At 36.5% G+C, this 12,210-nt stretch overlaps 1 long non-coding RNA gene across 1 annotated transcript in view; it reads right to left on the bottom strand.

The window, feature by feature from the left end:
* Positions 1-3,317: 3,317 nt before the first annotated feature.
* The window catches only part of LOC140501575 (uncharacterized), a 66,677-nt gene continuing 57,784 nt past the window's right edge, over positions 3,318-12,210 (bottom strand). The window contains exon 3 of the long non-coding RNA XR_011966244.1: positions 3,318-3,460. This is a non-coding gene — a long non-coding RNA (uncharacterized lncRNA). The remainder of the gene's footprint in view (positions 3,461-12,210) is intronic.

Genomic DNA, 12,210 nt, shown 5'->3' with positions numbered 1-12,210 from the left:
ATTAGCTTATTCTCCTAGTAATGAGTTTGTAGCTACAAAGAAGAGGGTTTGTCATTTTCTATGATGAATGCTCAGCTGTGGAATTAACATCCTTTCTAGGCTTAAAAGAACCCTGCATTGTGAAAATGTAGCATGTACACAACTAAGGGAAGACACCTAATAATGCAATACTTACGTAATAAAGGTGCTTGGTTTTCTGAGGCTTATCTATATTGACTTTATAAACATTTTCAACTACACTAAAAGGAGGCAATCTGTATGAAAACTAATTGACAAAGTTAGAGCCCCCATTAGAAATTAGAATAGCAGCCCTCTGGCCAATATTACTGTCTCCTAGGCATTGGAGGAAAGAAACTCAAACAATGTTCCCTCCCCTGAACTCATTCCTGGAGCATCATCATGAAGTACTAAATATCCTTTTGTCAAGCATCAAGCTTCTTTAACCCCAGAGAGTCTCAGGTAGCTCTGAATTTCATAAGCTGCTGAGGAACCCCAAATTTCTTCATTTTTGTAGAGCCTCGGTTCTTCTGCTCCTCATGTCCACCATAAGATCATGAGCACCATAAGAGCAGTAGGTTTTACCATGTCTACCTTACCATATCTATCTTAAAGCACTTTGCATTTTTTTGGGCCCATACCATGATTTCATTGGTACAGGGAAGTCCCTATGAAGAAACTGCCCTCTGCCAAGGCAACTTGACATCTGTTCTGTAATTTGTGTCCCCCATGCCCGGGGGAGAATAAGAAGTTAAGTGACTGGCCTAGTCATACAGCAAGTGTCCATCAGAGGTAAGCCTCTCACCCAGACATTTCTGAGTCTGAGGGCAGCTTTCTATCCACAACACCATGCTCCTTTGTATATAGAAGTGTTTGTTTCATAAATGTTTGTTTGAATCCATGGTGTGAATTTGGGTAAAGAACCTATTTTAATTCTTATTCTAGTCAATTTTTCATTTTCCTTTGACACAATTGATGACTTTCTTCTCATTCAAATCCTCCCTAAATTTTGTTTTCAAGGTATTGTCATAATATGTAATTATTTCCTTCCATATCAGCTTCTCATTCACTGCCATTTTCACTGGCCTTTTCTCATTTTCTGATTGTGAATATCACCCAATTGCTAATCTTTCTTGATTTCCTTTCCCTTGTTTTTGTGGTGAATTATTTCCCAGTATTGGATGAATTCACTCAGGACTCACTTAAGTTTATGCTTTTATTTGGTAGTGTAGATATAACTTAGGTCAACAGCTCAGTAGCTTTCAGAATATAGTTTAGATGCTACACTTAGCCCTTCTAAATTCCTAGACTGTGTTACCATTCAATCAATGTCCATAAACTTCCTACTTCACAGGAAGGTCATGAGGAAAATGAAAGATAAATATGAGTTGTTGGTATTACAATGATGAGACTTTTGTTTCTGCTTGGATTTAATAAACACCTCTGGCAGTTAAGAGAAACTAGAAACAGTCTTAATAGCAACTCAATGAAAAACAACACCATTCTCATTTATTTTTTAAGTAAATTGTTTCAATTAAAGAAGATTTACTTTTTCTATCTCCCATCTTCTCTCCAACCCAACTGTAAAATATATGTATAGTCAAGGAAAACAAATTCTTGCACTGGCCATGTCAAAAAAAAAAGTCTCTATGAGTATATACCCTCTCTAGAGGGTATCATATTTCATCATGAGTTCTCTGGAATCATGTTTATTTTCATTTAATAGGATACTTTTTTCTTTGTAATAGAAGGCAAAGTTTGATAGAGTAGATGAAGTATCTATAATCATTTTGCAAAAGAATATTTTTCCCTTTATATCACCTAGTTATGGGAATAGTTATTATTGATGGTCCAGGACATGTCACTGTGAAAAGAAATGCCAAGACCAACCTTGCTCCCTGTTAGGAATTCAGCAAACTCTGAGGACTGAAGAGAAGGAGAGAAGGTAAAAAAGGAAACTTGCGTATCTATGACGTGAAGATTAAGGTATATCTATAGACCCATATTTGTTGGAGACACTTAAAATTGTCATGTGATCTTTTTGTATCATTACAATGATCCATAGACTAAAGAAAACTACTGCTTTAAAACTTAATAAGGCACTTAAGAGGAATAGAATTCAAGATTTGAAAGAGAACTCAGTGACCATCTAGTTGAACCCATACCTTACAAAAATTTATACTTTAACCTACCCAGAAAGTAGCTTTCCAGTCTCTTCTTGAAGATTTATAGCGAGAAGGAATACACTCCCTCCTAAAGAAGTCAAATATACTTTTGGATTACTGTAATGGTTAAGAGGGTTTTCCTGACCTATAAAGCCTAAAAAAAAATGTTTTTTTTACTAACTTTCATTTGGTTCAACTACCTATTTTACAGACAAAGAAGCAGAGCCACCACCAGTTATTTCTAATTATTCAGATGAATAACTAATCACCTTAAAGTTCTGTGCAGGCTTCTTTCTGTTCAGTATGCTACCTGCTACTCAGCATTTTTCAATCACTTTACTTTAGCTCCATAACAGATGATACTGTGAACTCAGATACACTTGTTCTGTACCATAAGAGAGATTTTCCCCTTCTTTTTTTATCACATATATATATATATATATATATATATCACCATTGTTTCTTCTCTTATGCTTCTTATATAATACTAGAAATTTAAAACAAGTGAAAACTGAATAGATATTACAAAGGGAAAAGTGAAAATAATATTGAATAACTTTAAAAAGAAATGTTGTAGCTAAAATGAATTTCTAAGAAAAAAGAAAAAACCCTTTAGCTATTGAACTGAGTCAGAAAACCTTTGTTTCACCTCCAAATGGGCCTTATGAAACAGTTCTGTAGACCCTTAGAGATAGGAATACTATACATTTTCCTTGGGACAAGAGAGATGGCACAAAAATGCACGTAGATTGGCAAAGTGGCAAAAAAGAAATGAATATGAGCATAACACTTACCTTTCTGGGTAATGAAAACTAAAGGGTCTCTAGGAGATCATCAGCATAATACAATTAGCACTGCAAATCAGCATATATATGTGTGTGCGTGTGTGTGTGTGTGTGTGTGTGTGCCCTTCAACATTAAGAGCATTTTCTCCCTGAGTAAAAGACAGGCTAAGGGGAAAACCTGCAAATCTGGTGCAGTAACATTTGTGAACCACATCTGCATGCACTTCAGATGATGTCATCAGGAAGGTTAAAAAGAAACAAGTTCATCAGAAAACTAAACAATTAAGGAAAGGCATGTAAGCCAAATACAATGTCATGTTCAAAACATGCCTGCAATAATTATTATATCTTTTAAATGACATGTAAATCAGTAACTTAAGAGCATTCCAATTATTCTCAAAAAGTTAGTGATGTAATGATCAGGATTTGGTGACTTCAATGACCTAAAGACAGTATTCTGGATCACTCTGGATTCTTCAGACAGGATGCAACCACCAGGTCTATCTCTGAAAACTGAAAAAGAAAAACAAAAATGAAAAGAATACCTTCAGTAGGAGATGGCTAGGAAGTCTTATTATGGATAGAAATGAATGAGTAATATCTGGAAGAGAAGAAGACAGAATTCAAGTTGGGCTGATTCTTTTACTTCTCCTCTCTCCTGTACTCCTGGCACTCTCATTGAGTAGGAGATGATAAAATTTAAACCAAATAGCAGAGCATCAATGAACCTCATTTTCCTTAAAACATAGTTTAAATATTAAACAACAGCAACTTTTCCCTTCTGTCTCTAAGGGGTACAAGACACATGAAGGGAAGAAGGTCCTATGGACAAATACAGACAGTGAGGGAAAGTTAAAGAAGAGAGAGAGAGAGAGAGAGAGAGAGACAGAGACAGAGAGAGACAGAGACAGAGACAGAGACAGAGACAGAGAGAGAGACAGAGAGACAGAGAGAGAGAGAGAGACAGACAGACAGACAGACAGACAGACAGGTGGGGAGGGAAAGCAAAGAATGAGAGCAGAAGAAAACTCCTTTCATTTCCCCCTCCCAAAAAAACACATCAACATTGAAAGGACCCTCTTCCATACATTTTTACAAATACAATCACATACCCATTAGTCACAGTAGTACGTTCATTAAGTATCTATGATATAAAAATAATTTAAAATATTTCATCTAGTGTTCTTCTAAAGAGACTAAGCAGGTCATGAAATGACATCTCAATGATCTGATCTTTATACCATCTCTGTATATGGAATACATTTGCTTAGGATACTCATTTTCACATCTGAGTTGAAGAAACGAAGCGATTGAAAGGATGTTCATGCAGATTGCTAAGGTCCATCATGAACCACCTGTAGAAGCAAAAAGAGGCATCCTAACACCTGCCCAGAGAATTCTTCCTAGGTAACCTACATTCAACATGCTATGTAGCCTAAATATTTTCTAAGAAAAAACGAGCAATCTAATTCCTTCATAAATTTGTTTGCATTTAATATCTAATATGGTTGGCCTCTAAAATTTGAGATGATTTTACTGGTACACACTTTGAAGTAGCATTTTCAAAAACTATAAAAGGAAGTAGGTATGAAGATGGTTATAAAAGCTTGAAAAAAATTAAAATATTTCCCAAGGACTGTGATTTGTAGCAAATGAAGCCCACTTCATTCAAGTAAAGCAATGCTCATGGTGAAATAAAAGGGAGAAAAATTTTCTGAATTACAATATAGACATGGAACCTCTAATCATAGACCTTTCATTTACATTGTGATGATCAAAAGAAAAAAAGAGACTTCAAATGGTTCAACCAAAAAACAAATAAAATACTAGAAGTGAGAGGATTACTTACAGAAATGAAAACGTAGTTTCTCTCAAAGCTCTGAGCACTTAAGCACTGAGAGGCTTTGAGTCCTTCACCTTACTTCTGGCTTTCTCCAACTTCAACAATTTCTAAGAAATAAGTATTGTTTCTCCAGCACTCTGAATACACTAAATGACCCAGCCAGGTTGTAAACTGGCAAAAACAACCCCAAAACCCTCCGCAATAGCAACATACAGAAGGCCCCAAGTTTGGCTCTGCTGCTGAAATACTGTACATGGCTTCACCAAAGACTCAAAGAAACTCGTTTTAGCGCCTTGGCTGAGCTGCCTCAGTTTGGATCTTGGGGGCCCTTTTTGATGTTGGGACTGAGCAACCAACATGCCACAAGATTAAATATGCTCTCGTTTCCCAAGGTTTGCTTTAAACTTGAGGGTTTAACTCAATTTTTTAAGGGGGAGGGAATTAAAAATGGATTTAAGAAATCCATATTCATATAGATGTCAATCAGCTACCTTGGGTCTCATACAGAATGCTGCATGCTAGATTTAGGATTCTTCTTCAGGGTACTACTTATAAGAGCTGTGGTACTGCTTCCTGAGTGAGCTCAGAGCAGTTAAGTACTTAGCTCTAGCTCAGCCTCAGTCACAGCCACTTTGCTTTCATCAGAAATGAATACAATCTCTAATTCATGCACTGTCTGTAGTGTTTACTTTTATTTTAAAGTCAGATTGGATGTACTATATTAAAAACACTCTTTAATCATTTAGCTATAAGAATTCACTCAATAGATTTTTCCTCCCTTTTTAGTCTGACTTTCTGGACAGACTTCTTTTGATCTCCTTGACTGCTTCCTATATTGTAAGTCTAATCCTACATTTAAACATTTTCCCACATTTCATCAAACACGCTGATTTAAATTTTCCATAATCTAGATAGTCATATTAATCTACTCCTCCCGCTCTTAGTTGTAAGGCATGTCCTTTCCTTTTAAAAAATAAATAAAAATAAAAATGCCTAATGAAAGTGACTGCTACAATACCCTGGAAAATACTCCTCCATTTAGCATCACAAAAAGTGAACATTTAAGGATTCTGCTTCTAAATGCCATCCTAATTAAAGGAACAGTTCCTTTTAAATGTGCTTTTTTCACATGCAGAAGAGGCCTTATTCAAATGAAGGGGAAGACCTTTCACATACATGAGGCTATAATAGAGAGCTTAGCATAACTTCTCCCTGATTTTCAATGCAAATGGCAGAGGAGAAGTTAGTGTGTTGATGCAGATTAAGGTTTATCCTTCTCACACACCACAGAATTTTTCACGCTCTGGAAATATTTTGCTTATCAGTAAGGAGCAATGATCAACACCTCACACCCCCAATCCCAGAGAGACTCTGAAAGTGAGATCATCAATATTCAGATATAGTCAGATTCTCACGGTTCCAGACTATTAATTTGCTTCTAAACTGGAGGTTTACTGTACAATTCTTAATATAAACATTTTACTGCCACATCTCAAATATCAAATAGAGTGATTAAAAAGCAACTTACCAATGATACACTGACAAGAAACCATAGATATTTGGCTTTGGAATTTAAATGCTTTATAAGTGTCTTTTCTTATTAGCTTCTTTTAAATAATATGAAAGCTCTGTCTCTCATGCTTCAGATGAATTCAGAGGGTGGGGGAAGAAGAAAGTCTGTTCAGGAAAAGTAAACTCTTATACAAGCTTATGAAGAACATGAATTGTTGACTGGGGCTTCTTTTGTTAGTTTGATAGAAATTGCTTGCTCTAAGGCCTCCTAAGGTGTAATACAGCCTTCCCTGATTTTGAAGACTTCCCAATGCCCTCAGGAGCCCAGAAGCATGGGATGTGTTCATTTCCTCTTTTTTTTCCTTTCAAGCAAATACATTGTCTATCTTTATGAGGCTGAGGATTTTATACTCCAGTTGTGCACCAGAGAGCCCTTTTTTATTGGAAACAGGGCCAATACATTTCAAATCATGGAAAACTGGGAGTAACTATTAGGCAATAGTTATTAGCAAGAGATATTTGCAGGAAATGATTTAAACTGTCATGCATCCAAATTCAAATTCAAAAAGATTGGTCTTTTTTTTGGGGGGGGGGGGTGACACTACAGGCATGAAGGTCTGTATCACCATGGAGTTAATTAGCATGAACAAACATACTCAGGATCTCCAAGGGAAGAAATGAAGCAGAATTTAAAATAAAACAAATCCAATAAGTCTTAAGTGTTTTTTTTGCCTATTGTAATCAGAGTAACTCTCTAATCATCTGTTTGATATCTCATTGATATAGATATTCTTTGGTGCAGATCACAAACCACTTATGCCTGCCCAGTCTCTGTGATCCTTTACCATCCATGTCTTCCAATAAGTACCATGAGAGAATCTACACACGGTTCTGTGGGAGCCTTCCTTACTTTCTCTCGATATCACAAGTGTCCCAGAATACCACACTTACTATCCATTGGTTATCCTTTACTCTCACTGGATTAAGATTCAACCTCTGTTACTACCTATGTGACCTTGGGGAAGTGATTTACCTTCTCTGGGCTTCAGTTTCCTTATCAATAAAATGAAGGGCTTGGATTAGATGCAACCTAAAAATCTATGATCCTAAGATTCTGTGCAGAGCAGGAAATATAGCAGAAATTGAAGAGATAGTATCTGCCATTAAGAAGATTTACAATCTAATTGGGAAGACAAAATACATAGACAGTCAATGAAGAACATCTCTTACCGAGCAATGATTCATAGTATTTAGAACTGAGAGGGACTTGAAGATCATTTAGGTCAGTCACCTCATTCAAAACATGAGTAGACTGAGGTCTAGAAGGGTTAAATGACTTGTTTTGGTGACTTGTTAAGTAACAGGAATAGTAAAGGACTCAAACCAAGGTACTCTTCTTAATCTATAGTCAATATTCTTTGACTTATACCTAGTACATAGGTGGTAAGGATCATCTCTACCTGACCCCACCCTCACCCCCATCATGGAGCATGCTCAGACATCATCAGGGCAACTGAGCAAGTATACTGGGTGTTTTTGGGGGGGGGGGGGTGGGAGTAGAGGGACTTCAGGCCATCTGTGACTTATTGCTGAGGGACTTGTAACAATAGATGGTTAAGTATCCCCTTAATAGTTGTAGAGTTGGGAAAGCCTATGAATAAGTAGATGTATTTAGAAAGAAACCATGAGTTGACTCCAATCTGATGAGACCGGCAAACTTCTAAACTCTCAAATCATAGACACATCCAACTCAGGATAAGTTCTAGTTTGCCAAAGATCAGAACAGAAGAAACATGAAAAGGAGGCAGCCCAAGCCTAGGCTCAAGTTTGCATAAGTAGGACATGGGCTTTAGATGCTACATGCTCCCTACCCAATGGGGGTCAGGGAGAACAGGACACTCTTTGGTCTACCCTGCATGTGAAGTGACTCTGTATTCACATTTGGAAGTAATTGAAAGAGTGAGATAGACTGTTTCTCCTTTTTGTTCTTCACATTCATAGAGGCTTTAGCTCTTCTGACTCTGATGCCAATAATGGGACTCTTTATCACCTCACAGTAAAAGCTCTTCAAAATGAGTCATATGTGACTGTAAATAGCACACCTTCCATATCTTTACTTACTGCACACACACGCACACGCACACACACACACACACACACACACACACACACACACATTTGTCCAGATCAATGGTGAATGGGCATCCTTCAAGGATCTATGATTGAAAGGTAGGTGTTCCCTTTGCCAAAGCAGCATCAAAACCTTAGATGCACTTCAGTAAGGTGCCCTAGCTGAATCATTCATTGTTCTGCAGTCCACCTGGTGATGTCACTCTAACTTATCTAGGCTAGTCCTCATATGACCACCTTAAAGACCATGAAGAGTCCCAGGCTTAAAGTCTTTCCAACTTGGAAGGATTTACCAAAGCTTGGCTTTGCTGACCTATCCTTCAACAACTCAAGCAATAAACAGATATTTATTAAGAACTATATACCAGTCATGGGAAATATAAGTACAAAGAACAACTGAGAGTTATCACCCCTCTCTGATCAGGGCGTTAGAGTGTTATAAGTACAGGATATTTACGGGATAAATACAGATGGTATAGAGCCCCATTCTATTTCCCTACTTACTATGCCAGTGGGTATGTCCTCTCTTAGCCTTAATTTCCTTATATGTAAAAAGGAGATAAGAATGCTTTCACTAAGTGCCTCAGGAAGTTGTTAGAAAGAAAGTGCTTTGTATGCTATAAAGTGCTATAGAAAGTGAAGCTGTTGATATATTAATTAGCGGTAACAAGTTCAATCAATAAATCCATCAATCAACAAACATTGGTTAGGGGTATCCCACTTGCAAATACGGTGCTAACTAGTATGTACATAAAGACAAACAAAAAGTCATCCCTGCCCTCAAGTAGTTCCATCTTATCACTGTTTTGGGGAAGATTACAGGGATAGATAGGTAGGTAGATAGATAAACAGACAGACAGACAGACAGATAGATGGTAGTCAAATAAATAAATGTATCTATCTTGTATACACTTAGACATGTACATGTACACACACATTTGTATATGTCTATGCATATGTATCTGCATATATGCACTTATACATATATAAAAGTACATATATGTTATGTATGTAGACTTAAATACACATAAAATAACTAGCATTTATAACACTTTAAGGTTTATAAAGCACTTTAAATAAGTTAATCTCAATTGATCTTTCCAATAACCCTGTGAAGTAGGTATTATTTTATATTACTTTATATTCTACATTATATAAATAAGGGAACTGAGACTGAGAAAGGATTAGTGACTTGCCTAGGGTCATACAGTTAAGTGTATGAACTTAACTTATCCTAACTCCAAGTCTAACCCTCTATCCATAGTGCCATTTATATGGATAAGCATGAGGTAATTTTGTGTGGGAAGGAAGGCACTGCTAGCAGCTAGGAGTCAGGAAAGGCTTCATAGAACAAGTGGTACCTTAGCTGGATCTAAAAATAAGATTTCTAGAAGGCAGAAATGAGAAGAGTGTATTCCAAGCATGGGCCAGTGAAAAGGGATGGAATGTCTTCTATGAGGAGCAGTAAGATGAAGAATTGGGTTGGATTGGAGAGTTCAGGAAGGGGAATAATGTGTAATGAAGCTGGATAAATAGGTTAAAGTCAGATCTTTAAATGCCTTACAAAACAGTTTATATTTGATCCTAAATCATAGGTATGCATAGAGCTTTATTCAACTGTGCCAGCACATAACCCCTGCTCTATACACACCTATGTCCTATAGGTAATAAGGAGTTTCCTGAGTAGAGGAATGAAAAGCTTAATATGCTGTAGGCACTCAGAATACAAAGGCAAATATGGAACAGTCCTTGTTGCTTAAATTATATCAATCAAGAATAACTATATATCTATACAGATATATCTACACACACATACACACACACACATACACACACACACATGCAGAAAATATACAAATATATAAAACTATCTTAAGGTACTTTTGAAGCTCCTGATGAAGCTCATTATAATCAATTGTGGATGACGTTGAGTGACTAGACCCATTAATGAGAGTTCCCATTAATGATTTGAAGTCAACTTTCAAGGTGTCTAGTGGAGTATCCCAGGAATCTTTGTTTTGACCTGTGCTATTCAACATCTTTATTAACATTGTATGTGATTGAAGGAATAATAATAAAGTACTTAAAGAGTTTTTTAAGTTAAAAAAAATCTATAGTGTAGATAGCCAGACATTTACAAAAAAATAATCAGTGACTTGGATAAAGACATCAATAGTATGTTCATCAAATATATAGATGACACAAAGTTAAGAAGGATAACTAGTATATTGAATGACAGGGTCAGAATCCAAAGATGTCTTAACTGGTTGTATGTGCTCATCCTTTGTTACTGAAGAACACCATACCATCAGAGAAATAATGACATAACTTGCAATTGACTTTGTTTTGAGTGAGGGAGGGCTGCGCAAGTCACCAGCCTCCCTTCTCCTCCAGAGCTATCTGAATCCAGTGGTCAGATTTTCATCAGAATGACTGGAGATGACCCAGGATGAGGCAGTTGGGGTTAAATGACTTGCCCAAGGTCACACAGCTAGTGAGTGTCAAGTGTCTGAGATGAGATTTGAACTCAGGTCCTCCTGACTCCTGCATTGGTGCTCTATCCACTGCACCACCTAGCTGCCTCTTAACTGGTTAGAATATGATACTAAATTTAAGATGAAATTTAATAGAGAGGATTGTAAAATTTTAATTCATTTGTTCAAAAAATCACCTTCGTAAGTCCGAAATGGGAGCAGTTTGTCTAAAACAGTAGGTAATCTGAAAAAGAATTGGTGTTTTTAGTGAAAAGGATAGTCTCATTTTATGCTGTTGAATTGGATCACCTCCAAAGTACTATGTTCAGATCCAAGAGACATATTTCAGGGAAGTCAATGATGAACTGGAGAGTGTACAGGAAAAGATGACCAGCACAGTGAAGACCTCATGATCATATAATATGAAGATCATTTGAAAGAAATGGGAATGCTCAGCATGGAGAAGAGAAGAATTTGTGAGAATATGATAGCCATCTTCAAATGTTTAGAGTGCTACTGTAAGAAAAATGGATTAGACTTGCTATGCTTGAAGTGAGAGGCCAGAGTTAGAAACAATGAGAAAGAGCATTTTTGATGTAAGGAAAACATCCTATATTAGCAGAATTGGAGCTATCAGAGAGTGCAATGAGCTAGTTTGGTTTCTTCCTCACTAGAGGTCTTCCAGCAAAGACTGGATGAAAGGTGGATATGTTTTAGAGGGAATTCTTGTTCAAACACTAGTTTACGTACTATATGCTTTTTGATGTCCAAACAGAGAAACTGCAATAAAATGATTCTGTAATATGTCATCACTAGATGAAAAATGGCATTAAAAATGAGGGTTTTTTTATTTAAGAGAGAAGTTTGTGGGTAATGAAAGTGGTACTTATTTTCCTAAATACAGCAATCCTGCTTAGTTTCTCCTACTTAATGCTTGATCTAGATCACTCTCCATCTCTAATATTGGATCAGAATGTGTTGACTAGTGGACAACTTCAATAGCTTGTTAATCTAATTGTATATTCTAGTTGGACAATTTGAATTCTTCATCCATTTGGTTTTTCCTGTGTGAATGGTAAAGTCAAATTCTTCTTAGTAATTTTGAATCTTTTTAGGAGTCCCTGCTATGTTTCCAAATTTGGATACAGTCAACACATCATAATTTGAAAGCAGAGTACCACCATAGGTTTTTACCCTGATTTTAGTCATTGTCGGTATTGTCATTTCATGATGGGAAAGACAAAGAAAAGAGAATGCTTTATTTTTATTTATTTGTTTCAGCAAGACTATTCTAGCATCTGTAT

This window comes from Notamacropus eugenii, chromosome 4 (assembly GCF_028372415.1).
Source record: "Notamacropus eugenii isolate mMacEug1 chromosome 4, mMacEug1.pri_v2, whole genome shotgun sequence".
Taxonomy (NCBI): Eukaryota; Metazoa; Chordata; class Mammalia; order Diprotodontia; family Macropodidae; genus Notamacropus; species Notamacropus eugenii.
The sequence above is the reverse complement of the archived record's forward strand: the minus strand, read 5'-3'. Positions and strand labels throughout refer to the sequence as shown.